Here is an 8,803-nt window from a genome sequence, read left to right on the forward strand (position 1 = left end):
TGTGTTCAAAAATTTAGCTGAATCTAAATATAGTTGAACAGTTCACTAATATTCAAATTTTAAACATATTTAAAATGATGTTTGATTTAAGATTTTTCATAGTTCTAAATGGGAAACGCCAAAGGGAAATGATAGAGGCATAACTAGTTTTTAATTCAAGATACCAAATAATGGCCAAAAAATCCCACTCAATAATAGCTAAAAAATAGCCATAATAGTCAAAATTCCGCTCTTCTTGGTTTTTCATGCACTTTGGTTCCTTCCAAAATTAAACAAATGCTCAAAATAATAAATTTTCCACTCATGATATAGAAGGCTACATGATAGAGTGGATATATATAAATAAATAAATAGGTTAAAAAATCGACAAATGAAGCAGAACATGTAAAGTTTTCAAAGCTCCTTCGACATCTAATCTAAGTTATAGGTTAAAACTCGTTAATTATAATTTGTTAAAATTCGTTAATCTAAGAATATGTTAAATATTCGACAAACGATGCCAAACTTACAAAGTTTTGAAAAGCTCCTTCCACATCTAAGCTATAGGTTAAAATTCGTTAATTATAATTTTGTTAAAATTCGTTAACCTAAGAATATGTTAAACATTCGGTAAAAGATACCAAACTTACAAAGTTTTGAAAAGCGCCTTGAACATCAAAACTAAGAGAATCCGCTACAATTTCATCGTCAACCAAAAAGTAGACAAGAACACGGACAGTTGGTGCCATCTGAGAACTCAAAATGAATGAGAAGGAATGGTCAGTCTCATTATTTGCTGTAACTGTTCGAGCCTGCAAAATGTCCCCCCGGCCAAGGATCTGATAAGAATACTGCGTAAGAGGCACCGTAGAGTTTAAGCTGATGGTTACCTCGTCTCCAACCTGTAAACAATCAAATTAATACTTTATAGCATCAATATTAAGCATCAGCCTCCTGGGAGTGCCCAACCCCGTCACAGACACTGAAAAACCATAACTTTGAACAAACTTCCATATTACCGGAGAACCATACCTTAATAATACTAGGTTAACAACAGATGTCTAGACTCGATCTTAATTCCTTTTATTGCAAGTTTTTTTTTCTTAAAAAAAGAAAAAAAACCAATCGTAGATAGTTGCAGTCACAAGTAATCGTATCCAAATTTAAGAGTAGTCACAGTTGAAAGTAGTTGCAGTTACATTCAAAATGGTTGCAGTGGAAGTCACAAGTAGTCACAGTCACAAGCAATCCCAAGTGCTCGCAGTCGGAAGTAGTCGCAGTTAGAAGTAGTCCTGATCGCAAGCAGTTGCAAGTAGTCCCAATCACAAGTAATCGCATTCACACTCACAAGTAGTCACTGACACAATCGCAACTCGCCACAATCGAAAGTAACTGCAACCGCGAGTAGCAACAAATCGCAGTTGCAAGCAGACATGAGTAGCACAGTCGTAATTAGTTGCTAGTCACATTCAAAAGTAAGTCGCAGACGCAAGTGGTCACAGTTGCAAATAATCACAGCCGCAGTCACAGAAATAGTGGTTAGAGTATAAATTTCCAGAAGATTAGAAGAATTTATACATCGTTACCGCAAGTATCTTAAGCTCGTAGTCTCCAAGACCAAAGGAAAATCTCATAGGTTGCAGTGCATGGGGTATCCCCTCCCCCCTTCTTCAGCTCAGAAAAATCATGGTGAATGTATTTTGACGTAATTTTGCCAAGTGACTGTGGTGCAAAAATAGTAAAGCAAGAACAAACTCCGTTGGTGTCTAAACCTAATTTGTGTTTTTATACTAAACGGGTCATAATACTTACAACCAACACTTTCCTATGGCTGTATATATAGACGCATTCAATTATAAAAGACAACAGACAGCACGAGTTTTTAACGATCTATATGTGCGTTTTCTGGTTTCACAACCATCAAAGGCAAACACATTTAAAAGCCAGTTTCAGCAGAACTCAGACATTCTAGAGTACCAAATGAATTAACGATTAATAATAATAACTATCAGGAAAGTCGACAGACATAAAAAAGCACTAATATCTAAGTCTAAAACATTTTTCTTATTATCAAACACAATAGATGAAATTTTTTGTGCCCCCGCCTCCAATAAAAACAAGCTTCAAAGTTCCTTTGCCCCCAACCTTGCCTCACGTCGTGAGGCAAAACAGGGTATCATTATCATGTGTGCCCTTTTCAAAAAGAAATTTTCTAACTACCCCCCTTTGTGACCATGAAACCCGTTCTTGCCTAACCTCATCCGAATTCATAGAGCCACGTTCAAGATAATCAATCAGTTCCTGTGTACGCCTCGTTTCCGATCTACAGACAAAAAAAGGAATTACTTTACTTTAATTTTGTATTGATTTATATCTGTCAGGTATTTTTGTAAGCCAATAAGATTTTTTTTTAATCAAATTGACATTTCACTCAAATTTTAAGTAAGTAAGAAGAACGAAGCATTTTTGAGTCACGAGGTTTATTAAAAATAGCCTCTCTGTTTCGATGAGGCCCAACCCATGGTCTTACTTTCCCTACGTATAGAGACAAAAAAATTAAATTAAGTATTATGTAAAGCGAAAACAACATTATAACTGATTTTCTTTGCCTTTGTTCTTTTGTTATCTAGGTAAAAGTAAAATTACCAAGAATAATTAATCCCTAATTTTTTATTCTTTATTTATTACTGGTTCCTTTTTTACCTACTCATCAATACTTCATTGTTTCATACTGCTCTATACTTATTTTTATTTTTGTTCACTACCGATCCTTTTCCACCAACTCGTCAAACCTTTATTGATACTTCTTACTCTTCTTGCATTTTAGATGCGACTCATATCCTATTTTGTTGACTTAAATTAAAAGGACTAGATTTTTCCGCGAAAAGTAAAGAATATAAAAGTAAAGAGTAAAAGAATAAAAGATTCTGTAATATGAAAGAAGAAAGCAGAGAAATTGGCTTATCAATTAGGTTTTTGGAGACGATTTTCAAAAAAAGAACAAATGATACAGTCCTCTTATTGAGGTTGTAACCAATGGGGAGTATAAAAGTAATGTACAAAAATTGCAACAGTAAAGATTATAAAAGTAAAGTATAAAAATTACGACAGTAAAAGGCATAAAAGTAAAGAGTAAAAGAATAAAAGATTCTGTAGTATGAAAGCAGAAAGCGGAGAAATTAGACTTAAGGAGGAGGCAGCCCAGCTGTTTTTGTCCCAGGCGACTTCGTTCTGCAGTTAGCAGTAGTGGTAGCCGTAACATGCGACTGGATAGATAGTCTCTAAAAGAATGGCTGATTCGTCAAGGAGTGTTGTCTTCTTTTCAAATCAGAGTAAGGTTTTTTAAATCAGATACGCAGCAAAGAGTATGAAAAAGTGACACGAGGAGACTAAGTTCATCTCCCAGGAAGTAAACAAAATAATTCAGCTAATAGTCTCTAAAAGAATGGCTGATTTGTCAAGGAGTGCTGTCTTCTTTTCAAATAAGAGTACGGTTTTTTAAATCAGATACGCAGCAAAGAGCATGAAAATATATATATATATATATATATATATATAAATAAATATATATATATAAATATATATATATATAAATAAATATATATAAATAAATAAATATATATAAATATATATATATATATATATATATATATATATATATATATATATATATATATATATATATATATATATATATATATATATCGGGAAAAGAGAAATCACCAATGCAACAGCACAAACACATTCAAAAAAAAAAAAAAAAAAAAAAAAAAAAAAAAAAAAAAAAAAAAACACATAAAAGAGACAGAAGGAGAAAAGGAAAACTGTTTTCCTAAATTAGTGACTAATATAGACCAGCACTTGAATGAAGCCTTAACCCTACTCATCCATACAATCACATAGGTCAAACAGCATAGCCATACACAATCAACCATAAAGAATAATCCATGGACAGGCAGTCATGTCGTCAACAAGTATAAGTCGTCATTTACCAAACAATAGAAACAATAAAGACAAATAATTCAGAGGCAACAACCCAACACAAGGGCTCATCAGGAGAATACACTTGCCTATAGGGTTTCGCCACATTAAATTCTCTACCCAGCCAAGTGTTGTGGCTACCACAGAATATCCATGGCATCCCCGTGTCAGGTATCACCCCCAAAATACATGCCTATGAAAAAAAAAGGAAATGTAAAACAACCAAGTAACACCAAAACAAGCTTATCCTGTTAATATATCCCTCTTTTTACCAACAATAGGTAAACTTAATATGATAAATTTTTACCAAATCACAAATATTAACACATTGCAAAAAACCTGAATGAATTAAACAATTATAGAATTCATCTTTACCATGTGGCTATTTTAAAAAAAAAATCCGCTCTATTAGAAACACAATTCAAAATAAATGGCGCTGCGTCATCATTTCTCGAACCTCCGAAATTAGTTGAAAATTTCTTTAAGTATTTCCAGATAATTCTTTTGATATTTATTTAAAAGTTCGTTATAATGAAAACTAAATTTTTTAAATTGCCAAGTTAATTTATTTGCAGAAAAACCTTTTGATATCAATTTTTGGCTTAAGATTTTACATCTATTTTTAAAATCAATATAATTACTACAAATTATATACATATACTACAAATATATATATACTGGCAGGGAAGATATTTAAGAGTTTCGGTTTTTTCTTCAAAATACACTATATTCCCTATTTTCACTTGCAGAACAATTTGGAAAATTTGAACATTTGACCCAAAAGTTGCCTTTCCCATCCGAAGTTCCTTGTGACTTTCTAATTTTCCTAGAAAATTTCATTAAAACTTTCCTTGTGACTTCTTGCTACCCCATTCGAGAACGTCCTGTTTTTCCATTAGTCCTAATTAGACAGCCAAAAAGCGCAATTTTCAGCAAACCCATCATCCCATATCTGTAAAATGAAACGCATCTTTCTCAATCACTCTTTATAATAGCCCTAGAAGGTAGGATCGAGCTATATTTTTGATACAGTTTATTGTTTAATGCCAGGTAACAATAACAGATCGTTAATATAAAAAAGTTCGTGGTAACGAACTGTAGTAAGGAGCGACCCGGCTCAGTAGTAACCGAAACTCTAAAAAATAGAATGTTGATGCCAATAGTTACATCAAAAGGATCGTATTTTAATGCTGATTTTAAATATATAAGTTTTATTAAGTTTAGTCTGATCCGTCAAAAGTTACGAGCCTTAGAAAATTTGCCTTATTTTAGAAAATCAGACCATCAGTTTCAGCGTATCAGAAAACCCTACTTGTAGAAGTTTCAAGCTCCTATCTACAAAAATGTGGAATTTTGCATTTTTTTTGCCAGAAGACATCACGGATGCGTGTTTATTTATTTTTTTTCCCAGGGGTGATCGCATTGACTCAGTGGTCCTAGAATGTTGCGAGAGGGCTCATTATAACGGAAATTAAAAGTTCTAGTGCTCGATTCAAGTGACAAAAAATTGGAGGGCACCTAGGCCCCATCTCACGCTCATTTTTCCCCCAAGGTCACCGGATCAAAATTCTGATAGCCATTTTATGCACCATAGTTAGAAAACCTATTAACTATGTCTTTGGGGCCGACATACTCCCCCAAAGTTCTCGTGGGAGGGGCTACAAGTTACAAACTTCGACTAGTGTTTACATATAGTAATGGTTATTAGGAAGTGCACAGACGTTTTCAAAGGGATTTTTTTGGTTTGGGAGGGAGGGGGAGAATTTGAAGGGGGATTACGTGAGAGGATCTTTCCATGGAGGAATTTGTCACGGGGAAAGAGAATTTCAATGAAACGGGCGTAGGATTTTTCTAGCATTATAAAAAAAAAATAAAAAATAAATATGAAAAGTTTTTTTCAGCTGAAAGTAAGAGGCAGTATTAAAACTTCAAGCGAACTGAAATTATTACGCATATGAGGGGTTCAACTCCTCGTAATACCTCGCTCTTTACGCTAACGTATTTTTAGTAATTTTAAATATTTATTTTATGGCCTTTGTGATTCGGGGGTCATTATTAAGGAATGGGGACAAAATTTAAACCCCCTCTTTCCCCAAAAATAAAAGGCCAAATCTCATATATTAGCGAAGTTTCTTTCTTTTAAATCTAACTTTTCTTTCTTTAGTCTCGGCAAAAGTATCAATTATCTAATACCATAGGTAGGCAAGCTTTGTATAGGTAGGTGGTCCCATATCAATTTTAAATTCTTAGTCACCCTGCCCGAGACTCTAGGCAGGTGTGACTTAATAAAAAATAACAAACAAGGATTGGTCCAATAAGAAAGGCACAATTAATCCCGCCGTTTACCCGTACCATTTAACCAAACACTTGGAAAACTATAAGTTCTGTGACTACCTTAGCTCTATGACAATCTACTTTAGTTCTATTGCCCTAGGAATGACGCATGGACAAATAATAGATAGACCTATCTATCTATTAACAAGTGAACTAACATCATTTTTAATAAATCCTAATAAGGGCGGTTCATGCCAGAATTGCCTCTCACTCAATTGGACTATCTGTCTTGGCTTTTCCTACAATTAGCCATGACTTGATGACCATAACTCTTTGATTTTAAACCGCAACAGCAACGCTTTAAGAAATTTATATTAAAATTTCTTGTGATATTTATCTCAATTTATCAGCAGTCAGCCCAACCGATGGTGGACCAAACCAACTTTTGGACCACACTGTGGTTTTTTGTGGATAGTGAAGTCCTCCCTTTGTAAGAGTGCAGACAGTCTGGTATTATAATATTAGTTTTGTTAGTATTAAACCTTATTCCAATAGGCAATGCATAGAACACCCCCCAAAAAGCCCCCCTTGGACCATACCCAAGGATTATCAAAAACGTTCAACATTTTGGCTGGTCAGGCTCACTATCTCAAAGCTTACATGATGAATCAATGAATAACATATTGGTGAAAGTGGGGGCGTTTGTCACTATCCATGATGAAGATGAAATTGAATTTCAAGAGGTCCTATCAAGGAGCTCCAAAAAAAGGAAAAAAAAATCTGGAAAAAAAAAGGAAAAAAAAAATTTCTCCAGATACCCCTTTGAGATAATAAGATAGCTTAATTAAGGGTTGCATTCTTCAAATTGTTAAAATCAATTTTCTCTTTAAACATCAACCATGATCGATCTCTACTAATAGCCCTCCAAATTGCTAAATCAGCAGAAATATTGCTGAATTTAAAATCTCTTCTTAACATCCCAATAAAATCTGTTCTATGGACTCCAAACCACAATCCAGCAAAAATAGTTGTGTATCCCTCCAGAAATACCTATTCTGGAGCTAAATGAAGGGCTCTCTGACAGAACAGGTAACCTGTACCCAGTTGCTGATGTCACCCAACTGAGTAAACCAGATGTCAATGGCCAAAAGTCAAGCAAGTCTTTCTTATTCACACTCAGAGAAGAATGCAATATCTTGGTCCAGATATTCCTTTTTGGACAAAGGAAACTCCATAAGCCTTAAAGCCAAAACCAATCCAGTGCCAAAAATAATTAAAACTAGGACACACACAAAACAAATGCAATAAATGAATTCCTATACAAAATAATGTCCTAATTGCTGCATTACTAGACTTTGAAGAGGCATATGACAATGTTAATCACCAGATTCTTTGGTTAAACTTGCAAGTCTTTGATTACCCCCCCCCCCCCCACTTGTATCCTTTATAAAATCTTTCCTAGAAAATCGAAGTTCCATTGTTTTTGTAGGTTCACCCTTCTAACCAAAAACTGCGATAACCAAAGGTCTTCCACAGGGTACAGTCCTGAGCTGCCTCCTCTTTTCCATATTTCTCTAGGACATGAACTTCCCACACACCAATTTACAATATGCTGATGATCTGGTATTATGGGCAACTGGCAAAACCTTTGGGATTGCACATTCAAAGTTGCAAAAATCACCTTTCCAATTTGAAAAGTTTTCTCAAAATTCTGATGTATCCATTGCACCGACCAATTTGAAAATCATCCAATTCCACCACAAGCAAAATAATCTTAATGCAAGGCTAACTCTAAATGGAATAATTATTCAAGAGGACAATCAAATAAGTTACCTAGGCCTCATGCTTGACCCAAAACTCAATTTCCACCTTCACATCACAAACAATTAAAAATTACCTTAGAAAAAATAAGAATAATAAAAAGACTACTATCAACACCTTGGGGCTGTCATGAGAAAACATTATTCAAATTTTGTAAATCACCTATAAGACCCCATATTAATTATGGCTTCATTGTTTATGGTGCTTGTGCTAATACCCATATGCAAAAATTGAATCAAAACAAAATGATATAATCCATCTCACATTTGGTCTTAGGAAACCAACAAACACCAAGTTTCTCCTTACTGAGAGTGGATTATCAACATAAATGAAAGACAAAGATTTATATTAATTAATTATCTTACAAAAATTGAACTAATAGCTCTCATACTCTGCATAACAGGTTAAGAAATCTATCCATGTATAGAGGCATTGCAAATGATTATGTCAATACCCAGAAGAAATTCCCAGTGCCAAACCCCATTAGGGATATTCACCAACGGAGATTATCAGAGATGTTGTTACATAGGGATAATCCAATTCTATTGCCTTTCCTCAACAAGCACCTTTCCAATATTTATCATAAAATTTAGTCTGGCTCAAATGGGCTAAATTTTGAAGTATTATCATATCAGTTCCCTAATTCAAGTGGCACAGTTCCCTCTTTGCAGGTTTTGTAATTTTGAAAATGAAACAATTGACCATTGCCTATTTGAATGTAATAGGCTGACGTCCGCACAGAATATTC

The sequence above is a fragment of the Artemia franciscana genome, chromosome 15, assembly GCF_032884065.1.
Source record: "Artemia franciscana chromosome 15, ASM3288406v1, whole genome shotgun sequence".
NCBI classification, from domain to species: domain Eukaryota; kingdom Metazoa; phylum Arthropoda; class Branchiopoda; order Anostraca; family Artemiidae; genus Artemia; species Artemia franciscana.